The following is a 22,279-nucleotide window of genomic DNA, read 5'->3' as shown; positions in this document are numbered from 1 at the left end:
GTTGTGAATGGGGTTTTCTTAATTATTCTTTCTGCTAGTTTGTTGTTAGTATATATAAACACAACTTGTTTATAACAACTTGTTGTTGTTAGTATATATAGACATAACTGATATTTGTATATTGATTTTGTATCATGCATCTTTGCTGAATTCGTTGATTGGTTCTAACAGCTTTTTGGTGGAGTCTTAGCACTTTCTGTATATAATATGTCATCTGCAAATAGTGAGTTTTACTAACTCTTTTCCAATTTGGATGTCTTTTTTCTTTTTCTTGCCTAATGTCTGGCTAGGATTTCCAGTACTGTGTGGAATGAAAGTGGCGAGAGTGAGCATCCTTGTCTTGTTCCTGATCTTAGAGGGAAAACTTTCAGCTTTTCACTGTTGAGGATGATGTTAGCTGTGGGCTTGTCATATGTGACCTTTATTATGTTTAGGTATTTGTTGAGAATTCTTAATCATGAAAGAATGTTGAATTTCGTTAAATGTTTTCTTTATCTTTAGAGATGATAATTTGATTTTTGAGGGGTGGGGTGGGGTGGAGAGGGGCAGAGGGAGAAAGAGAATCTTAAGCAGACTCCATGCCTAGTGTAAGAGCTTGATGTGGGCTTGATCTCACAACCCTGAGATTATGACCTCAGCCAAAATCAAGAGTTGGATGCTTAACTGAGCATCCCGGTGTACTCCAGTATGATTTTTATCCTTCATTTTATGTGTGATATTACATTTACTGATTTGCCTATATTGAACCATCTTTGCATCCCAGGGATAAAACCCTCTTGATCATGGTGTGTGATCCTTTTAATATGTTGTTGAATTCTGTTTACTGATATTTTGTTGAGGATTTTTGCATTCATATTCATCAGGGATATTGTCTGGTAGGTTTCCTTTTTATAGTGTCCTTGTTTGGTTTTGATTATAAGGATAATGCTGGCTTCATAAAGTGAATTTGGAAATGTTCCCTTCTCTTCAAGTTTTTGGAAGCCTTTGGAAAGGATTGATAATAATTCTTTTTAAAATGTTTGGTAGAATTACCAGTGAAGCCATCTGGTCCTGACTTTTTTGTAGGAAGGTTTTTGATTACTGATCAAATCGTCTTACTAGTAATTGGTCTGTTCTCATTTTCTGTTTCTTCATGATTCAGTCTTTGTAGGTTGGTATATTTCTAGGAATTTGTCCCTTTCTTAGGTTGTCCAATTTGTTGTATGTAATTATATAGTCCCTTATGATCCTTTATATATGTGTGATACCATTTGTAATGTCTCCTCATTCATTTATAGTTTTATTTAAGTTCTTTCACATTTTTCTTTGTTAGTCTAGCTAAATGTTGTCTATTTTATCTTTAAAAAAACCAGTTCTTAGTTTCATTATTTTTTCTATTGTCTTTTCAATTTCTGTTTCATTTATTTCCACTCTGATCTGTGGTTTTTCTTTCTTTCTTTTTTTTTAAACTGACTTTGGGTTTAGTTTGCTATTTTCTAGTTCTTTAAAAAATTTTTTTTTCCTTGAGTAAATTTAGGCTGTTTATTTGAACTTTTTCTTTTTTTCTTAATGTGGGTAGTAATTGCTATGAACTTACTTCTTAGAAGTGCTTTTGCTGTAGCCCTTAAGCTTTTATATTGTGTATTTCCATATTAATTTGCCCATAGATTTTTTAAATTTCTTCTTTGACCCATTTGTCAGCATTAGTAGCATGTTGTTTAATCTTCATATATTTGTGTATTTTTCAGATTTCTTCTTATAATTGATTTCTAGTTTGATACTATAGAAAAGATGCTTGATATGATTTAATTTTTCTTAAATTTATTAAGACTTGTTTTGTGGCCTAACATGATGTATTCTGGAGAATGTTCCATTGGTAATTAAGTATTTTGTTGCTTTTGGGTGGAATATTCTGTAAATTTCTCTTGAAGCCATATGGTCAAATGTGTAGTTTAAGTTAAGTGTTTCCATATTGATTTTTTTTTTTAAGATTTTATTTATCTATTCAACAGAGATCACAAGTAGGCAGAGAGGCGGGCAGAGAGAGAGGTAGAAGCAGGCTCCCTGCTGAGCAGAGAGCCTGATGCGGGGCTCGATCCCAGAACCCTGGGATCTACACCTGAGCCAAAGGCAGAGGCTTTAACCCACTGAGCCACCCAGGCACCCCACCGTATTGATATTTTTTTCTAGATGAACAATACATTGTTGAAAGTGGGGTATTGAAGTTTCTATAATTATTGTGTTGCTGTCTGTTTCTCTCTTCAGATCTGTTATTATTTGCTTTTTAATTTTAGGTACTTCTGTATTGGATAGATAAATATTTAAAAATATTACAACTACTTGTTGGATTGACGTCTTTATCCTTATGTAATGACCTTCTTTGTCTCTTCTTGTGATCTTTTGCTTTGAATGCTATTTTGTCTGATATAAGTATAACTGGTCTTGCTCCCTTTTGGTTTCGATCTGCCTAAAATGTCTTTTTCCATTCCTTTACTTTCAGTCTGTACGTACCCTTAAGATATATAAGAGAACTTAGTCCACTTACATTTAAAGTAATTATTGATAGATATGGATTTATTATTATCATTTTGTTAATTGTTTTCTGGCTGTATTGTAATTCCTTTGTTCCTTCTTTTATCTCTTTTTTGTTATTTGGTGATTTTCTATAGTGGTATGCCTAGCTTTCTTAATCTTTTGTTGTAGTTTTTACTTTGTGGTTACCATGAGGCTTATATAAAAGATTTTATACTTGTAATAGTGTATTTTAAGTTGGTAGCAATTTATGTCAAATGCATACTACTAACATTCTCTATTTTTTCTCTATTACCCCCATGCATTTTGTTTTTGATGTCATTATTTACATCATTTTGCCTTGTGTATCCAATTATGTATCCATAACAAATTGTTATTTTTACTAGTTTTATCTTTGTGCCTTCATATTAGATTCACAAGTAATTTACCCACCTTCATTACAAATTATAGTAATCTGAATTTAACTATGTATTTACTTTTGCCAGGGAGATTTTTTCTTTAGTTTGTCTCGTTGTTACTAATAAGCATTCTTTAGTTTGCAGCTTGAAGAAGTCATCTTAACATTTATTATAAAGCTGGTATAGTATCAGTGAACTCCTTAAGCTTTTACATTCCTGGAAGACTCTCCTACAACTGTGAAGGACAGCTTTGCTGGGGAGAATATTTTGGGCTGGTACTTTCTTCTTTCATGACTTTCATTCTACTTCTTTCTCACCTGCAAAAATTTTTCAGATTTTGCTGAAAATTTTCCTGATTATCTTATGGTGATCCCCTATTATGTAAAATAAATTTTTCTTTTTCTACTTTTAAGATTCTGTCCTTGTCTTTAACTTTTAACTATTATAATGAGTCTTGGTTTAAATTTATCTTGTTTGAAATTTTGTAGGTTGTTTCTTTTCCTGTGGTAGGTGTTATTCAAATAGGCTTTCAGTCCCTTTCTCTCTTTCTTTGCCTTCTGGGACCACATAATACATATATTGGTATATTTCATGGTGTCCCATAACTCTCTGAAGCTACATTCTCTCTTTTTCATTCTTCTTACTCATTACTTCTCTAACTGGGTGAATTCCACTGTCCTGTCTTCAAGTTTGCTGATTCTTTCTTCCACTGATCTAATTTGCTGTTAAATCCCTCTGTTGAATTTTTCAGTTCACTTATTTAATTATTAAGCTCTTTGTTTTGTTTGGTACTTTCCTGTATTTTTAATCTCTTTTTTGAAATTCTCATTTAATTCATGCATTGTTCTCTTGATCTTGGTGAACATCTTTATGATCATTATTTTTTACTCTTGATCAGGTAAATCACTTATTTCCCTTTTATTAAAATCTGTTTCAGGAGTTTTGTTCATTTGTTTATAACATATTTCTCTGTTTCTTCATTTTCCTTAACTTTCAGTGTTGGCTTCTGTGAATTAGATAAAACAGTCACATTTCCCAGTCTTGATGGAATGGTCTCATGTAGATGAAGAATCTTATCATTCAGCCTGGCCTTAGCTCTTGGCTATCTCTCAAACTTTTTGTGATTGTCCAAACTGCCTTCTTCATGGCTCTCAGTAGCTGAGAGTATGCCAAGATCTTTGTGTCCCCAAGTGGAGGATCAGTCATCGATGTGTATGCAAGCTGAATGAAAGCTAGACCCTCAGGTAGCAGCTTTTAAAGTATGCAGGTAGATGTGTTTTAGAGAAAGATTGGGATCTGGATGTTTTTGTCTCCACTGTTCTAAGCCCTGGGAGTTAACCAGTTAAGAACTGTTTCTTTGTTTGCTACTGTTTTGTGGGACATACGAATGCAATCCCTGCAGGCTGCCAGAACCAAGCAATCAAAGAGTGCATCCCCTGGGTGGCAGCCATAGTATAGTACCAGATGTGTGCATAACTCTTCTAGGAAGCTATTTGTGATTTGTAGTGATCTACTGGGAGAATGCAGAGATGGTGTCTGCTGGCTTCCCAGGTTTCATGGAAACTTGACATCTGTCTGTACATGTATGCTAAATTAGAAGCCTCATGTTCTGGCAGCAGCTTTTAAAGTACATAACTGGTCTCTTATTGGGAATGACTGGGAGATGAGTCTTTCTGTCTGCTCCTTGTGCATTGAGCCCGAGGGAGATAGCCACCATAGAATTATTTATTTGCTGCAATCCTGTTGAGTCTGCTAATGCAAGCTCTGGCCACCAGAGTTAGGCTCTCAAGGGGTATGTCCTTTGGGTAGCAGCTGCAAAAGCCAAGCACTGGATGAGTACACAAATTACTTTCAGGAAGATGCCAGTGAGTGAGAGGTGGGCAGAGAGGGAATGCAAAGATGGTGCTCACTGACCTTTCTGGTTTCTGGAGAAGACCTGTCCCTACATGTGTGTTAAATGAGAGACCTGGCCCTTAGGCTGCACCTTTTAAGATACTCAAATAGACATATTTCAGGAAAGAATGGTAGGTGGGCATTTTTGTCTATTGCCTCTGTGCTGAGCTTTGGGGACATAGCCACAATGAGTCTGTGGAGCCCACCAAGAACTATTTCTTTGTTAGCTATGGTTTTCTGGGTCTTGTGGACACAAGCCCCATTGGCTTTCAGAGCTAGGTGTTTTGGGGGTCTGTCCCTGAGTTGGTGGAAGTCTTAAAAGTGACACTAGATGTTGCGTTGAAACCCTTTAGTCTTTCCTTTTTTTTTTTTTTTTTTTTTTTTTTTTTTTTTTTTAAGATTTTATGTATTTGAGAGAGAGCATACACAAGTGGGCACACCAGCAGGGGAGGGGAGGGGGGGAAGAGGGAAAGAATCTCAGCACAGAACCCCAAGTGGGGCTCCATCTCATGACCCTGAGATCATGACCTGAGCCAAAACCAAGAGTTGGATGCTCAACCAGCTGAGCCACGCAGGCACCCCAGAAAATCTTTACTCTTCAGGGAGAAGTCAGTAGTTGTGAATTCTCTCCCAGTAGTATGTTGCTGTGCTGGGAGTGGGGGTTATGGAAAGAATGTTTCTCAGTCTTTCCTACCCATTCAGTTTATGTTTTTTATTTGTCCTCTGTGTAGTAGTCACTCAGCTGATTTCTGGATTAATTTCAGAGGGACTTGTTTCATGGTTAGATATGGATTCAATATGTCTCTGGGAGGAGGTGATTTTGGGATCTTGTCACCATCTTCAACTGGAATCAGAGTTGTGATTTTCAAATGTTATCTTTTTGAATGAATAATTATTCCAGGGAATTAACAGAGATGCCAGTCATATCTAAAATATAACACAAGGTAAGTCTTAAAAGGTATATAACTTCATTTATGTTGCTGCATGATACAACTCTTTTCAGTATATACCATTAGAGAATACAACAGTTCCCCTTATCCACAGTTTTCCTTTTCACAAGATTGAGTTACCCACAGTCAGCCATAGTCCAGAAGCAGATGGTCCTCCTTCTGATTTCAGGTCAGTAACTAGCTTAACGCTATGTCAATACAATTCCTATATCATTCGCTACACTTTATCTCATCATGTAGGCCATGTATCATCCCACATCGTTATAAGAAGAGGGGTGATGAGATATTTTCAGAAAGAGAAACCACATTGGTATTTTTATTATAGTATAACTATTCTATTTTATTTTTAGTGATTGTTGCTAGTTTCTTACTGTGTCTAATTTATAAATTAAACTTTTTCAAAGGTATGCATGTATAGGATCAAAAATAGTATATATAGAGTTTGGTGCTATCTGAGATTTCATTCCACTGGGGGTCTTAAAATGTATACCCTGTGGAAAAGTAGGGGGTAGTACAGTATGTTAGAATGATAGCAAAAGGCTTATGTTGTTTATTGATATCATACATGTATGCAATTTATGTCATAGACTGGTCTCAGTTACACAAAATAGGTGGCATGGGGAAGGAGAAAAAAAAAATTAGAGTTTCTGCAAAATTACCAAAGGAAAGAAGTGCTATATACTTTCTAATGTACTTTTTAATGTTAAAAAAATTAAAAATTCCAAAACCCAAGGAAACTGAGAAGGTTTCTTGGACTTATATAACAATTTTTATCTATTAGTTGCAGAGCCAAAACAATAAGAAATTAATTTTATATAAAAAATAGCTTTTAACTATGAAGTCCTCCTGTCATTCTTCAGTTTGTTAAACTTACTTTTGGTTGTTATTATTTAAAAAAAAAATGTAATTAGGCAGTTCCAAGAAAGCTTCGGAACAGCTGTAATTACAGCTGCAGATTTAGTCAAAATAGGGGTTTTTAAAGGCTCCACTCCCCTTTTGCATCTCTTTCCCTCACCCTAAGTAACCCAAATTTAGTTGTAAAAGTTTTGGTGCACTCAGGATTCCTGAAACTGAAGAGCCATATGTTTAACTGCATGCAGATGTGATGATTATATGTGACTCTTCATTAAGATTTTCCGAAACCTTTTTAGTTTTACTACTCTATGCACAGTTAAGTGATTTTTATCAGCTTGTTTCTGTATTTAATTTTACAGATATATGTGTATTCCAAACATAGTTTATTAATTTTTATCAAGGTTCAGGCATCTGCTAAAACTACTTAGGGGGATAATAGTCTTTAAATTTAAATTTGAGCTAAATGATGCTGCTATTACAAGCTGACTGGGAATCTGTTACACCTTACGTCTATGTTTTTCTTGAAATTTTACTTCAAATATTTTTCAAAAATATTCCTTCAAATTTTACTCTATAGGAAGTTAACTTTAACCTTGTCTAAAAACAAATTTGGTAAATCTTTAATTGGAGAAAGTTCTGTTATGATAAATCAGAAGTTAAATATACATCCTTGTTAGTACTCCCCTCACTCTTCCTTCCTTAGCTTTATGATCTAGGGATGTGGATTTCATTCTGAGGTCTGGTTTGCTGTTAGTCAGAGATTGGCCATAAGGGTTATGAAAAATATGGCTGAGCGAGGTTTGGGGCCAAACTCTCTGTCTCAGTTAATTGCCATCTCCTTAGCAGATGTTAGTTACGCTGAATATCATTCATGGACTACAGTAACTTAACTTGGATTCTAACTGTAATTTTGCAGTGTTATATTCTCAGAATTTGTTTAAAAATTGTAGTTATTTGTGGTTGAATCACACATAGGGAAATTCAAGAAGTCTTCTGCAAAAGTTAATAATTTAACACTTTCAGGCAGGTGAGCAAATGAAACATACCTGTATGTGTATACCACCATGTTCAAAGGGATAAGGTTACAAAGATATATGGCTCTTACCTTCAAGTACAGTGGGTAGAAAAGATACAAATATGTGCATTAGTTTAAGAAATCAACTTCTAGGGGTGCCTGGGTGGCTCAGTCAGTTAAGCATCTGCCTTCAGCTCAGGTCATGATCCCAGGGTCCTGGAATTGAGCCCCGCATCAGGTTCCTTGCTCAGCAGTGATTCTGTTTCTCTCTCCCCTGCTACCCCTCTGCCTGCTTATGCTCTCTCCCTCTCTCCTCGCTCTCAAATAAATAAATAAAATCTTAAAAAAAAGAAATCAACTTTTAGAGGGTAAATAAACTTGGGTTTAAATCTCTAGACCAGGAACTCTTTAGATTTTAAAGAAATTCCAAAACTCTAGACCAGTTTTCTTTTACATGAGGAAAAAGATTCAAAGAAGTAGAGTGAATTAAGTTATTGATTTGGAAATAAATAGGACATTTATTGGACATTCTAAATATGAACTCAAGAGTGACAAAGGTAGCAAGTTAACTTTGCTCTTAGAATCTTGGATGTCAGCTAATGTCGATTGATTGCTCATTGTAGGTACTTTTAGCGAGAAACTGCTAGTTCTTTCCTCACAGGAATCTAAGTGGGAGTATCAGCAGAATGTGGACTTATATAGTAGGTTATTTTTAGAGAGATAAAATTGAACAAAAGCCATTTCAGAGAATACTGCTGAATTCAAATGAATAGTTTAATACATTCATTAAGACAGAATAAAGAACTGTATTTACAAAATTACATAACTTAAAACATAGATTGGCTTATTTGAGATTGAATATAATTTTGATGATGAAGATACAACTAATTATGTAAAAATAAAGGAAGAAACTTAACAGAAAGAAACTATTAGGAAGGAAAATAAAACTGAAGCTTTAAAAAGATAGGAAAAATGAAGTGTGAAAAGTAATTTAATTTTATTTAGGGGCTGGCTACCTATTTATCTCATTACCAAAACTTGATGTTGTCATTGTCTCTTCTTTCGTCTTCTTGCTTTCTCTACTGGTGCTCTCTGAAAAAGGCTGTAGTGTGGTGTGGTGTGTGATACAGGTCGATGCAGTTCTGGGCTTGTCAGCAATGACCAGCATAGGCTTGGATTTAAGGTTTGTGTATTTAAGACATACAAAATGAATAATTTTGAATTACTTTAACTTCTGAGCTTCAATTAAGGTACTTCATGAAAAATGAGTTTAGGTCTTGGATATGACTATAAGATTGTTAGAATAATCAAATGAAGTCACATGAAATGTTTTAAAAACTGAAGACTTCACGAGGTATATAATATATTTTTTATAATTATAGATTCAATCCAGCTTGACAAATACTTGAGTATCCAATATGTCAGAACCAGGGTTGTAGACTTTTGAATTCAGGAAGATCGAGTCCTGCGTAATTTGGGGAAGAAACAAAATATATAGTATATATAATATATGTATAATATATAATGCAAATGTCTATAATGTATGACAGAATATGAAAAGGGTACTAAGAGGTTCAGCTGAACCAGATTGTGGCTTAAGTTAAAGAAATGTGCCCCCAGAATCTGCTCGAATTCCATGAGACTTGGTATGCCACAAGTGACAAAGTGAATATTTTGACTTTTTCTTACATATCTTCTGTTTTTTGAACCTTTAAGTAAGAGTGGACAGATTTTTAACTTGCATTGTAATGTGGTAAAAGTCTAAACTTGGGCTCTTCTACTGGTTGCAGATGGGAGCTTACTGATTTTTTAGGTGTCCAGACATGAATCAGTAGCTGAGTCAAAGTGCCACAAAGAATGTATAATTTTAGATTCGGTGAGTATTGTCAGTGGGATAGGTTCTAGATTTTAATATCTGGGTTGGATACCTTGAAAAGGACATAGGTGATTAAAGGGTTGCTTGAGGAACATCTATCCAGCCCCCTTGAAGATAACTTTTACAGGGTCCCAGAATTACCCTGTTTCTCATAGTGAAGAATCTCTCTGTTATGTGATGAAGTATACTTTCTTACAGTCTCTTGTGTTTGGGATTCTTTGTTTTTGTCAGACCAAGTGACCTGCTCCATCTGCTGTCTATATTTCTTACATTTTATTAGATATGCTAAAAGCTTGAATAAGGAGAGAACCTGTTGATGGGGCAACCAGAAATAGAAGAGGAGAATGATAGGTTCAGGAAGCAAGTCAAAAAAGGAAATAATAATGATAATAGCTAATACTTATGAACATTGAAGTTCCAGGCCCTGTTCTAAATGCTTTTCTTTTATTATCTTACAACAACATATGGTATTGATATTTTAATACTAAATATGAGTTAAATGAAATATTAATTTAATGTTAAATGGTAATAATATTTATCCCTGTTGCAGACAAGGCAGCTGAGCTATAGGGTTTTGCACAACGAGAGGCAGGGTTCATGCTAGGGATATTCGGTTCTGTATATCGAATTCTAACACTACCACATACTACTTGTTAGAGATAATCTGGAGGCTCTTTTGGGAAAAATTCTCAGCCTCCTCTTCTCTAAGTACAGTATTTATTAGAGATAAAAGATGAATATTTTAAGGCCAGTAACTTGGTTGGCAAAGGTGGGATAGAGGAGGTGAAATATAGAATTTATTCAATGTTTCAAGACTGAAGGTATCAGAAAGGAAGGAACCTGAATATGCATATAATCTACTTTGCAAATCAGGCAGGAAGGGAATTTTGGTTAGGCTATTGTAATGAGGAGATTTTATGATGCTACATAGTCATGAAAGATTGACATAGAAATAGTTTCATAAGAGCTTATGATTGATCACTAGTTTATAGACCAGCATTGTCCAGTAGAAATATAATGTGAAGCATACATGTACTTTTAAATTTTCTGGTAGCCATATTAAATAAGGTAAAAAGAAACCTGTGAAAGTAGTTTTAATAATATATTTTATTAAACCTAATATGTCAAAAATATTACCTGAACTGCTAATTAATATAAAAAAATCAATGAAATCTTTTGTATTCTTCCTACTAAGTATGAAATCAGTGTATATTTTACACTTACAGAGTTTCTCACTTCAGATTAACCATATATCGCATGCTGAATGACCGCATTGGGTTACTGACTACTTTACCTGACAGTGCATTTATGTACCATTAAAAGATAAAAGATTGGTTTGTCTTGTTATGTTCTTAAAACATTTCTGATTGAATTACAGATAGATGATTTATTCTCCCTGTGTGTGTATAGCACACAAAGAGTAGAGGTTATGATCTGGGGCCAAAAAGGCATCACTCATTATTCAGTTGTGTCTAGAGAATTTGCTCAGGAGGGGAATATATTTTTAATATTTAGTAAGAAGGGATAAGGAAAGATTTACCAAACGTGTCTGCCTTCAGCTTAGGTCATGATCCCAGAGTCCTGGGATCAAGGCCCACATTGGGCTCCCTGCTTGGCGGGAAGCCTGCTTCTCCCTCTCACACCCCTCCTGCTTGTGTTTCCTCTCTCACTCTGTCTTTCTCTGTCGCATAAATAAAATCTTAAAAACAAAAACCCATGATGTTTGTTAGTCAGCAACTCTGTGCCTCTGCCTGGGACCCTTCACAACCTCACTAATTTGCTTTTTGTGGGATTTAATGTTTAAGGTTATGTCCCTCAAGCAGGAATTTCTAAATCTGCCTTTTCCTACCCCCCCCCCAAAAAAGATATACCTAATCAAACAGATCACTTCAAAATGACAAATCTTTCATAATTGGGGCGCTTGGGTGTTTTGGTCCATTAAGTGTCTACCTTTGCCTCGGGTCATGATCCCAGATTCCTGGAATCAAGTCCCACATCACAGGGGCTTGCTTCCTCCTATCCTCCCCCTTGTGCTCTCTTTCACTGTCTCTGCTCTCTCTCAAATAAATAAATAAAATGTTAAAAAAAATATTTCTAATTGTAGAAGTATAATATGCATTCTTTGTAAAAATTTAGATAGTAGAGATACCTACTTTTATGTGTTTAATCAACAGATCTCCAGCAGAAGGAAGTGTTATCACTTTGGCTTCTTTCTGTAGTACTGGGTTCCTTGAGCTCTGTAGCATTCCAGTGAATCAGAACCTCTTTGGTTTGTATGGGAGAGGTATTCTCTCCTTAAAGGTGAGGGTGAGCAAATGGGAGATAGGTGTTCTCCCTGGCTGAGTTATATTTGTATATTGTTCTGTATTATGTACTATTTTATATTTAGCTAAGAACTAAATTTTAATGCATTTCATTAAAAATCTGTCTAGAGAGTTATCTATAAATCATAAGGTTTGTAAAACTAAATAACCTCCATGAGACTTATATTAACTTGTTGAGAGTTATCAGGTTAAAATAAAATAAAATAAAAATAAAAAAATAAAGTAAAATCTGCTCTTTGCAATTTTAACAGAATAGAATGTGCCTTTATCATTAGTAATTTTCATTTTCTGAATTTCTAGTTTTGGTGGTATGTGTATGTTATCAGTAGATACATATCTTTTTTTGCATGACTGATTGTGTTTTGTTATGAACGTGGTTCAAGTGGGGAAGGTTTGTGGAAACCAGTGTCTAAAATGCTTAGGATTTTAGAGATAGCTGGTTGGAACAGGCAAGCTAGAAATGTACTTGGGAGGAAAAAATGATGGCCATTTGGGAGGCACTGAGATGAGGGGAAAACAGATGCTTTGAGAAGAGGTCCAGAATGTTTTAAAAAGTAAATGATTCCTGTGAAGTGTGTAAACCTGGAGATTCACAGACCTGTACCCCTGGGGAAAAAAAAATATATATGTTTATAAAAAATAAAATTAAAAAAAAAGTAAATGATTCATACAAAAAACTTAATCATTAGGAACATAAGCAGATTTTATAAAATTTGAGTAGAAAGCATCCTGAAGGAGAACTTTGAATTGCATATTTATTCTGTTCATATTTTGTGATGGGTGAAATATAGAAGTCTCCTTATTGTTTTGAATTCATCGACTACAACTCCTCTTGTGGTGTAACTAAAATCCCGTGGATTCTGTTCAGATACCTTTTTCCTGTACAGTTGCCAAAAGTGCGGCAGAATGACAACTCCTTTTGTGGAATTCATCGCCTTGTAGCTTCTTATACTCTTAACTAAGGATTACAGCCCTTTGATGTGGGAAATCAAGAGACTTTGAGTTTGTAATGTTTTTGAGTTAAACAGCTTAATGACTTAGACTGGATTTCATTTACCTTTCTATTCATATTGTCTGCTGGAATGTTAACAGTCATACTGGCCCTTATCGTGGAGTTATTGCTAATTCATAATTTTAAAGTGCTGTGAAAATATTAAATACTCTTTAAATATTAAGTATTGTATTTATTAGAACATTACTTAATATGAAGTAGTTCACTCATTAACCCGTACTTAATTTTGGTTATTATAATTACCTATTGTTAACCACCCATCATAGTATATGCCTGTCTTTCAGTTCTTAGTCATATAAGAACACTTGTGAGACATGCTTAGGTCATGGTTGACCTGGGGATGATTCAGGAAAATTCTTGTAAAGTGTAGTTATGACTATAGAATGATTTTGTGCTTACTGTTGTTGTCCTGCTATAACTTCCAGAAATAGAAGTTAGCCTAGGTTAAAGTAAAGAGTTCAGGTTTTGGAGTCACAGGTATCACCTTGAATCCTTTCTCTGCTCCCTAACTATCTCTGGGCAAATTATTTGCCCAGACAGTTTATTAAACCTTAGTTCCTACAACTTGGAAATAAGTAACAACCATGTCTTAGAGTCATTATGATGACCCCCACAAAGTAGACTCTTACTAGGGATAATAGCAGCTTACTGTTTCCTCCTTTTAAAAATTTATTTATTTTTTTTTATAAGATATTTTACTTTATTCATTTGAGAAAGAAAGTACAAGCGAGTGAGAGCACAAACAGGAAGGAGGGTCAGAGGGAGAGGGAGAAGCAGACTCCCCACTGCGCAGGGATCCCAACACTGGGCATGTGTTCTCAGGACACTGGGATCACGACCAGAGCTGAAGGCAGACACTTAACCCACTGAGCCACCCAGGTGCCCCTCTGTGCCCCCTCTTCTTCTTCTTCTTTTTTTTTTTTTGTTATTTAATAAAGACTTTTTTTAGAGCAGTTTTACGTTCACAGCAAAATCCTATCCCCTGCCCCTGCACATTCATAGACTCCTCCATTATCAACATTCCCCACTAGAGTGGTGCATTGTTGTAATTGATGAACCTACACTGACATATCATAATCACCCAAATCCATAGTTTACCTTAGGGTTTATTCTTCCTGTTGTACATTCTGTGGGTTTGGACAAATGTATAACATGTATCCATCATTATAATACATAGTATTTTCACAGCCCTAAAAATCCTTTCTCCTTTCTATCTTTTCATCTCCCTTGCTCTTTCCCTAACTTCTACCTGTGACAGCCCCTGATTTTTTTTTTTTTTCTGTTTCCTTAGTTTTGCCTTTTCTAGTATGTCAAATAGTTGGAATCACACAGTATGTAGCCTTCTCAGATTGGTTTCTTTTTACTTTAAGTTTCCTCTGTGTCTTTTCATAGCTTCATAACTTATTCCTTTTTTAGTGCTGAATAATATTTCATATGTATCAAAGTTTACTTTTTCATTTACCTACTGAAGGACATTTCGGTTGCTTCCAAGTTTGGCAGTTATGAATAAAGCTGCTGTAAACATGCATATACAGAGTTTTGTGTATATATTAGTTTAGCTAGCAGCTAGTTTAATGAGCATTTCTTTATCTTAGAAACTGTTATAGACTTTACATGCAATATATCATTTAATTCTTATATCTGTAATAGATTATGTAAAGTTCACGGCCTATGGTAATGTATGTCCAACAACTGGTTGTTATTATTTTTTCTCTGTCTTAATTCCAAGCACGTAGTTTAATCAGAAGTTGAAGCTCTTAAGACGAGGGATAGGGGTGAGTAGTCTGATCAGACCTAAAGGGCTTATAGGGAAGTTGAGAGTGGTTTGAAGGTGCAGTATATATGAAAGTGTAATTTAAGGATAATCTGCATAATAATTACTTAGGAAGCTTGTTAAAATGTATAATTTTGGGTTCATCCTCGGAAACTCAGACTTTATGATTCAGAATCCCTGGTCATGGGCCCAGAAGTCTATAATTTTATGAGCTTAATATGTAATTCTCATTGACAATGAAGTTGAGAATCATCTTTTTAAGTTTATTCTTCCTGATGAAAAAATGATTCAAGTGATTTTTTTTTAAAGATTTTATTTATTTATTTGACAGACAGAGATCATAAGCAGGCCGAGAGGCAGGCAGAGAGAGAGGAAGGGAAGCAGGCTCCTCGCTGAGCAGAGAGCCCGATGCAGGGCTTGATCCCAGGACCCTGGGATCATGACCTGAGCCGAAGGCAGAGGCTTTAACCCACTGAGCCACCCAGGCACCCCAAGTGATTTTTAAATAGTTATTTTTCTTTGCTACAATAAGTTTTTTATTGATGATGGAGGTAGTAAATTTTTTTCGTTTAAGTTTTTACACATGATGTATAATAAATACAAATTTTCTAGGTTATGAGTGTAGAATCAAGTGATTACTCATTTGACTCATATTTAGTAAACATAACTTATTTGAGGTATATTTTATTTTGTCATAGGTCATATTTTACTTTATTATTCAAATAATGTAGTGTTTTAGAATAGGGTAGCAAAGGAAGGTAGACTGAGAACACATACTATTATGAAGATAGGTGGACAGATGAAGAGAGTGTTTTCTGGTTTTAACTAGAAGGAAAAAGTAACTACAAATAGGTTATATAACTAATATGGATAGTTAAAACCTGATGGAAATTTTCAAGAGTTTTGGTATGGGTAATTTTTGTTAGTCATATTAGTGAAAAGAGTCATATCAGGAATACTCTGCTTCTGTGTTTTTTGACAGTTGTCTTGTCTCCTAAAAACGTGCTTCTTTTGGTTATTTTCAGTGTTGGCTTCCTGAGACTCTTACTCCGTTCTTTGGGAAATCAGGTTGCATCCTTACTGTGCTACACATGCACATTAGCTTTCTTTCTTTTTTCTTTTTCCTTTTTTTTTCTTGAGAGGAGAGAGGGGAGGGGAGGGTGGTGCAGAAAGAGAGGGAGAGAATCTTAAGCAGGTTGCATGCCCAGTACAGTACTTGATCTCACGACCCCAAGAGCGTGACCTCAGCCGAAATCAAGAGTTGGACACTTAACTGACTTAGCCACCAGGCTCCCTGGACCTCAGCTTTCTTAGATTCTTCAGGTAAAACCTTACCCAAAGGAACCAATGAATTGCTTCAAGTTATAGTTTTATACTTAGGTATTTAGAAGAGTATATTCAGTGAGTATTTGCTTTGATATTTTTAGTTCTCAAATCTTTCTGGCTCCATCATCCACTTTAGTAGCTCCTATGGGTTAAACAACTCTATTGTTCATTCTCAGTAACTAGGTCAACAGAGGTAGTGTACTTTTTTTTTTTTTTAGGAGTTTGCTTGGGCTGAATGAAGTTAAGACATCTTAGAAATTTTTGCTTTCCTTTAAATACTCAGGATATAATTTTGCATATTTTAAATTCAATCTATTTGCAGGTACAATTACATTATTTACCTTTGAGAACTTTGGCTATTCTGTCATGCTATTTAGAATTCACATGAATTATTACAACTTACTAGTAGGTCTTTAACTGACAGTGTCAGACTTTAAAAGTTGTCTTCAGTATTTTCAAAAGTAACATTTGGGTCTTACTGGGACTGAAATTTTTACTTCTGTTATAAGAGAAGCAGAGTCGACCTTTTGAGAAGTTAGGAGCACTGGAGTACAGAAGAGGAGAAAAGTCAGACTAAATTTATGTCATGCCTGTTTCATTGTGAAAAATAATCATAGCCTTTTTTCTTTACTTTTCTGAGGGTGGTGGCGATGGTGATAGTAGGAATAGTTGTGGGGGTGAATTAATGAGGCATTGAGGAAAATACATCTCCTAATGGGGGCTTTCAGTTATTTCCTAAGTGTAGATAACAAAGTGATTATTACCAAAAATTTCCCTTCTGTGGGTTAGTCTCACATGCAGTATTTTATCCTAAAATGTTGACAGTGTTGGCATTATAAGCAACCTCCTGAGTTATTGTCTTCTCTGTCATGTTCCTCTCTGTTTTAACTGGTGGCCACAGACTCATAACATTGTTGATGTAGTTATATCACTATTACAACTCTGTTTATCTTTTTTTAAACCAGAGAAAAGCACACTGATTTTTTTTTTCTTTTACTCTTACAGTGTTCCTATTGCCAATAATTATATTTTTCTCCTGAATGTTTTGGGATGGCATTGGTAAACAGTGTTATTTTGTGGTTAAGTTTAAGATAAGACTGTCTGGGTTCAATTCTCAGCTTTCCACTTACTAATTGTGTGACCCAAGGCAAGCTATTTATTTTATATAACTCTTTCCTGAGTTTTCTTATCTGTAAAACAGGGATTATAAAATTATCTACTTTATAGCGATATGTTGAGGATTAAATTATTTTGTAAAGAACAGTGCCTACAAACTGTATAGGCTGAATAAATACTAGTTATTATTAAATATTATTAAAAGTTATTAACTTACTAAAGCCGTATTCTTAGTAAACCCTAGTAGACTTAAAGTATTTTTATTTTACTTAAAGTAAAAGTATTTAGGGGTGCCCGACGGGCTCAGTTGTTGGTGCATGCTGAGTTCAAGCCCCATGTTGGTTGTAGAGATTACTTAAAAAAAAAGAGAGAAGTAGACTGTTTAAAACTTAAAAAAAATTCAACTTAGTTATTTTTAGGTTGGAGTTTGGACACACAAACTCTCAAACCCTTTTCATACTGTTACCGAATGATTTTTTTTTTCAAAACTCTAATGTGCATGCAGATTACTCAGGGATCTTGTTAGATTCTTAGTAAAACCTGAGAAGCTCCCTGTCTAATGAGCTCCACTGGTAATCTGGATTTATCTAAGTCCTTTGACCATACCTTGAGTATTATAGTTATAGAATCTTCCAATAAGTGGTTCTCAGTCCCTCTGTCAGTACATTAAAACATTGGAGTGGTTTTTTTTTTTTTTAAGATTTTATTTTTAAGTTATCTCTATACCCAACATAGGATTCAACTCATAATCTCAAGAGCAAGAGTCGTGCACTCTACTGACTGGCCATCAGGTGCCCTGTTTTGTTTTGTTTTGTTTTGTTTGTGTAATATGTCTACACGCCATCTCAGACCAGTTAAATCAGATCGCTGGCATTCTGTTCTGAGCATCATCATCATTGTTACTATTTTGTTATTTTTGTCAAAATTTCTCATTCATTCTCATGTGTAAACAGCATTAAGAGCTACTATTTAGTGATTCAAAGGAAAGTCAGTAAACTAAGAAGCTCCATTTCATGTCTTCCTTTATTTTATCTTCTATCATTTTAAGCATCTGTAGGGTGATGAAGGAGAGCTGGTTAGAACTCTTTAACTGGAAGGCAGCTAACATCCTGAAGTTTTTTTTGGCCTGAGCTAAGAAGTGACTCCTTGAATCTCTCCTCATGCATCCTATTGCCTGTTGCTTTCATCAATTTTTTTGTAATTTCTTTCACCTCTCTCTAATTTGTCAGTGGCTTCCTGAAAGTATGATAACTCAAGCTCCGTATAAAACTTTACTTTAATAAAACAACAGTGGCAGAGGCAAAAGAGTAAAGTTCCCTCCACTTCTTAAGTTCTGTGATTTGTTATGTAAAGTGGACAACTATATTTGTTTTCGACTTTTTATTGGCCTCTTCTTTATATTTCTGGGGATTAAAATGTGTTTTCTTTCTGTCATGATATTTGCTCAATATATTGCTTTTTTTTTTTTTTAAAGGGACTTTATTTATTTATTTGACAGAGAGAGAGTGTGCATGCATAAGCAGTAGGGACGGGGGCGGGGGGTGCGGCAGAAGGAGAGGGAGAAGCAGCCTCCCTGCTCATGCTGAACAGGGAGCCCGATGAGGCGCTCTATCCCAGGAACCTGGGATCATGACCTGAGGTGAAGGCAGACACTTAACCGACTGAACCACCCAGAAGCCCCCAATATATTACTTCCTCAAGTTGTGTTTCCTCATCTTTCTCAATCATACTTCTTGCATCCATTTCCCATCTTGCACCCATTTTGGGGGAGAGGCAGTAAATATTTTCTCATAGGCTGTCATGTTTTCAGAAAATAGTTTTCCTAAGCGATCAAGATCATGCTGGATTTTATTCTGTCTAGCCACTATATATCAGTTAGAATCTGGACAGGGAAGCAATCTACACTAGATCTTTCTGCCGAGAAAATTTCATATAGTCAATGGATTATACAGGTGTTGGAGTTGAAAGAGCAAAAGGGGAACATTGGAGTAACACAGAGATAATAATTGCAGAAGGCTACAACCATTAATACTGGGGGAACAAAAAAGGGCTTAGGAGTAGAGTTGGGGCTCAAAACCTCTGGAGGGAGTACTGTCTGGCTTCTGCTGATACTTCTGAGAGTGCTGGAAAAATTGGTGGCTGTCACCAACTGCTGCTGCTGGAGTGGAGGGCCTATGCTGGGGCAGTGCTGACTGGAAAAAGCAAATTTCTCCGAGTGCTCTTATTAGCAACAGCCAGCCAAGCTGGCTGGCCAAAGAGGAAAGTAGTTTCCAGAGTCTATTTTCAGCATCACTATGTTGAGTATTAAAGGCTGGATTTGGAGCTAAAAGACAATAGCTGAATAATGAGTACATACAGCTTTCTCCTCTTCTGGTTACATGATGGCATGGACCTTTGGTCTCTTGATCTCTTTCTGAGCTATTGGAACTGCTGTATGCTCTTAGAGTCTAGGATTTGGAATGAAAGGGGTTGTTACTAAATTAACTCATCTAGTTCATGTGATTCAGGGGCATGAGATGGGACCACCTGCTCCAAGATAACTCTGTCATAGCCTTTCTTGGGATCTGAGATTTAATCATTAGATACTAATTCCTTTGTCTCTCAAGGGGTTTCTATTTTTCAAGATCCCTTATTTTTAAAATACAAAAATTGGGACACCTGGGTGACTCAATAGGTTAAGCATCTGATTTTCATAGGGGTGCCTGACTGGCTCATTTGGGATCAAGCCCTGTGTTTAGGCTACCTGCTCAGCAGGAAGTCTGCTTGTCCTTCTGACCCTTCCCCTGTTTATACTCTCTCTCTCAAATAAAGAAAATCTTAAATAAAATAAAGTACAAAGATTGTGAGAGGAATAATGATGCTTTTAAAACAAAGGTTAAAAATTGATTGCCTGGGACGCCTGGGTGGCTCAGTTGGTTGGACGACTGCCTTCGGCTCAGGTCATGATCCCGGAGTCCCGGGATCGAGTCCCGCATCGGGCTCCCAGCTCCATGGGGAGTCCGCTTCTCCCTCTGACCTTCTCCTCGCTCATGCTCTCTCTCACTGCCTCTCTCTCAAATAAATAAATAAAATCTTTAAAAAAAAATTGATTGCTTATTGGACAATGGCCTGTAGTAAGAACCAGTCTTTGAACAGATTATACCTTTTTTCTCATTCTAATCTTCCTGCAGAGATTCTCAAATATTAATACCTATGTGAATTATTTGGGGATTGTTAAAATGCAGAATCTGATTCAGTCTGTCCCTGGACAGGGACTGAGACTCTGAATTTCTGACAAGCTCCAATAGGAGGCTTAAGCTACTGCCCCTAGATTAGACTTTTCATCTCCTTTTGCCGCTTTGGAAACCACTGTTCTGGCTTACATCCCCTGCTGGACCTGGGTTTGAGTGGTTGAATGGTGAGTGATCATAAAGGAAAAGTTTTCTTGCAAGCTTAACTTTCTAGGAATATTTTGAGCAATCTTAATAGAGATTTATAGCTGTTTCTTTCCAGGTGGAAAGAGAAGGACGTATGCCTCTGAATAGGTTGAATTTTTGTCCATAATTTTGTTTGACTGCATCGTCTGCTCTGGATGCAGAGACATGTCTATCACATGTAGTTTTCCTGGGTTCTTTTCCATAATTTCATACATGTTTAAGGGGAACTGACTAATGGGAGATAGGATAGGAGGACAATTAATAAATTCATGCATGAGATATCTTGCCTTCATTAGAGCCGTTATTCTTGATTAAATAGAGCTATCTCTGGATTTCAAAAATTGAATTTGGTTTGAATTTCATACTAATTGCATTTCCCCACTTTTGACACTTTCATATACTTGTCTTCAAAGTGTAGGGTCTTGCCTTGATGCAAATAAGTGGTAGTCTATCTTTTGTCTTTTATTTTTTAAAAGATTTTATTTATTTGAGAGAGAGAGAAAGAGAGAGAGTGTATGTGTGCCCAGGGGTGGGGCAGAGAGAGAGGGAGAGAGACACTCCAGCAGATTCTGTGTTAAGTGTGGAGCTGGATCCCACACCCCTGAGATCAGGACCTGAGCTGAAACCAAGAATTGGAAGCTCAACAAACAGTTCCACCTAGGTGCCCCAGATAAATGGTAGTCTATCTTAATGCAACTTTGAAGGCAGCCCAAATTTATGAAGTTGTTAAATGCTCTTTACATTTGGATTTTACTTACCAAGCCATACCTGGCCACATGAGTAAAACATTAATCTTTTATTCAGTTGCCATCCTTCCAGGTTCTCTCTTTGCAGCCACCTCATCCTCTTTCCTGGATCTTTCTTTTTTTCTTTACAGACTTCGATTTTCAAAGATTCTAAGTACTTTGTTTTTGTCTGATATGAATATTATCCTTAAATTTTTAATTCAGGCTATGGATGATAATTCAGGCTATGAATAGAGAAATAATTGGCCCCTTTATCAGATGAGGTGAAAGAGTTAAAATGAAAGTTAAGGACTTAGGGGATTCCTACAGAAAAGAAGGGTGAAAAAAACTCAGTTTTAGGATCCTGAACAAAGCATTTTGATTGGCATATAGAGACCCTTGCATGTACATAAACGCCCATATTTGAATATTTATAGCAGATAATCTGTCAAAATTACTGTTATTTTAATTTGCCAAGCTTGGCTGATTGCTGCAGTTGGATGTTAGCTGAATTCTAGATGAGGAACTGTAAATATGATCTAGTGTGAAGCATGTTTTTTTTCCTTGAAGCTGTTTGAATATCCCCCCTCCCTTTGTGTGTGTGTGTGTGTGTGTGTGTGTGTGTGTGTGTGTTTTGTTTTTAATAGTGAGCCTTTTTGTATAGCTGAACTTCCATGTTGTTAAGGAAAAAATAAAGTGGTGTGAGAAAAGTAAATATTAAAAAAATTTTTTTAGTTGGAAAAAAATTTATTCACATTTAGTGATCAGGAATTGTTTAAATAGTTTTAACTATGTGTTCAGTCTTCAGAGGAGCTCTCTAGAGATTTCAAACGTAGGGACATGTATCTCATTTGAATAGCCTGTGAGATATTATGTGAGATATGTTTCATGTTAACAACAAAGAAAATGCATAATTGTAGGTAATTAACGTTATCCCTTTTTTTTCTCATTTTGCACAGTGATAATTTTAGTGACCCAGATTCAAGCAATAATATCTTCCTTTGGAAATACCATGTGGTTTTGTCAATTTACGTTCTAGTGGAAGGAAGGTAAGCCGTTTTTCACAGTTAATATTGAAATAACTTTAC

At 35.7% G+C, this 22,279-nt stretch overlaps 1 protein-coding gene across 6 annotated transcripts in view; it reads left to right on the top strand.

Moving 5' to 3' along the window:
• FUT8 (fucosyltransferase 8) overlaps window positions 1–22,279 on the top strand; it is a 302,069-nt gene that overhangs the window by 83,557 nt on the left and 196,233 nt on the right. For 4 of the 6 annotated variants that reach the window (XM_032875174.1, XM_032875170.1, XM_032875172.1 and 1 more), the window contains one exon: window positions 22,151–22,240. The exons of 1 other annotated variant lie outside the window; for it this stretch is intronic. The gene's annotated coding sequence lies outside the window, so the exon portion shown is untranslated. Of the gene's footprint in view, window positions 1–9,412; window positions 9,499–22,150; window positions 22,241–22,279 lie in introns of all 6 variants that reach the window. One more of the 6 variants, XM_032875173.1, reaches the window with a different exon arrangement.

The sequence above is a fragment of the Lontra canadensis genome, unplaced genomic scaffold (genome assembly GCF_010015895.1).
Source record: "Lontra canadensis isolate GAN:19392208 unplaced genomic scaffold, GSC_riverotter_1.0 scaffold55, whole genome shotgun sequence".
Taxonomy (NCBI): Eukaryota; Metazoa; Chordata; class Mammalia; order Carnivora; family Mustelidae; genus Lontra; species Lontra canadensis.
This window is presented reverse-complemented; position numbering and strand designations above follow the sequence as displayed.